We start from the raw sequence: 1,700 nt of genomic DNA on the forward strand, positions 1-1,700 counted from the left end.
GAAATAAGTATTGCTTTTATTTTCAATAATATTGTTAAATGATTTTCTATCATTGATTGGGAAAATATGTATATTTATATTAATTCGATCGATATTTAATGTTAGCCGATATCTTATTTAACACTAAGTTAATAGTATTAAGATTAGATTAGTGTTTCATTTATTTTCAATAATTTTGTTTGATATTTCTTTTTGATTTATGGGATAAATAAGTAGTTTATTTATTTATTTATTCATTTATTTATGGGTTTCAGCCAAGTGGATGTGGTCATGCTGGAGAACCACCGTGATTTTCCGTCTTTATGCTGTGCTCTCTTCACGTTCCTTGCAAGGCTCTTCTCCTCCACCTGAGATAGTCCAATCAAGAGTTTTGGTGGCACAACTGGTGTATAAGAGAATTTGACATCGCTGCCCTAAACTGTGTCTCATTTCGAGCCATTGGTTCGTCTGGTATCGTGGAGAGGAAAGCGTCGAGTTTTGTCTTGAAGACCTCTATATCCATGTCTTGCAGGTCTCTCAAATGTTTTGGCAGGGCATTAAAGAGCTGAGGTCCTCTGAAACCGAGGCTGTTGCAGTACCTCGTTCTTATGTGAGATGCAGTGGACAGCACCTTTGGTACCGTACAGTGGCGACCTGTGCGAGCATTCTTGTAGTACTTGATGCTAAAGTTTGGCACCAGTCCTTCCAGTATTTTCCATATGTATATTATTACATATCTCTCCCGCCTGCACGCCAGGGAGTGGAGACCTAGTGCCTTCAGTCGCTCCCTGTAGTTCATCTGTTGGACTATGGCGATCGTTTTTGTATAGTGACGCTGAATTGCCTCGAGTTCTGCTGTCCGCTTGACACTGTGTGGTGACCACAACTGAGAGCAATAGTCTAGGCGGATCAGAACAAATGTCTTCCATAGAGTCAACATGACTTTTTGATCCCTTGTTCGGAATGTTTTTTATATAATGTCTTTGATTATTAGTTAATATTCTAATTAAGGTTAAGTTAATAGTACAACATTTAAAATTTTATATAAACTAAATATTCGATTGGATAAGTTTTGTATTTCTTTTCAATAATTTTGTTAAATGTTTTTCTTTTATTTAATGGTGATATAATTATTTTTACATAAATTAATTTTTGTTAGTTTATATTAAAATTAAAGTTATTTATATTACATTTATAATTTTAGTTTAACCTAAAACTTCGTTGAAATTGTATTTCAAATGAAAGATTCATTAAGATAAGATTTGCATTTAATATTTCTGTTAGTTTATATTCTAATAAACGTTAAGTTAATAATGTCATGTTTATAATTTTCGATAAGATTAGTATTACAATTCTTTTTAATATTGTTTAATATTTTTCTATCTTGATATAATAAGTATTTTTATATACATTCATTTGTTATTTATTGTTGGTTGATATATACATTCATTTTATTATTATTACTGTTGCATTCTGACCTGACGATTAGCTATATTTTTGAATAGAATTGATTTTCGATCCATTTAATCGATTTCATGATATTTTATTTTCTATTTGAAAATTTGGTTATGAAACATGTGTAGTTGTTTTATTTTATTATTTTATGATTTTTACTTTGTATCTTATTATACTTATTTATAGTGCATTTACTTATTAATTTTTTCTATATGTAACTGTGGATTTTCATGGATGAGTTCATGAACTTTGGTTCTTTTCTCTAA

General features: G+C 30.4%; 1 protein-coding gene across 5 annotated transcripts in view; it reads right to left on the reverse strand.

Annotated features, from left to right (window-relative positions):
* The window catches only part of LOC106881399 (isoamyl acetate-hydrolyzing esterase 1 homolog), a 202,339-nt gene that overhangs the window by 103,878 nt on the left and 96,761 nt on the right, over positions 1 to 1,700 (reverse strand). The gene's annotated exons all lie outside the window — the stretch shown is intronic.

The sequence above is a fragment of the Octopus bimaculoides genome, chromosome 6 (assembly GCF_001194135.2).
Source record: "Octopus bimaculoides isolate UCB-OBI-ISO-001 chromosome 6, ASM119413v2, whole genome shotgun sequence".
Classification (NCBI taxonomy): domain Eukaryota; kingdom Metazoa; phylum Mollusca; class Cephalopoda; order Octopoda; family Octopodidae; genus Octopus; species Octopus bimaculoides.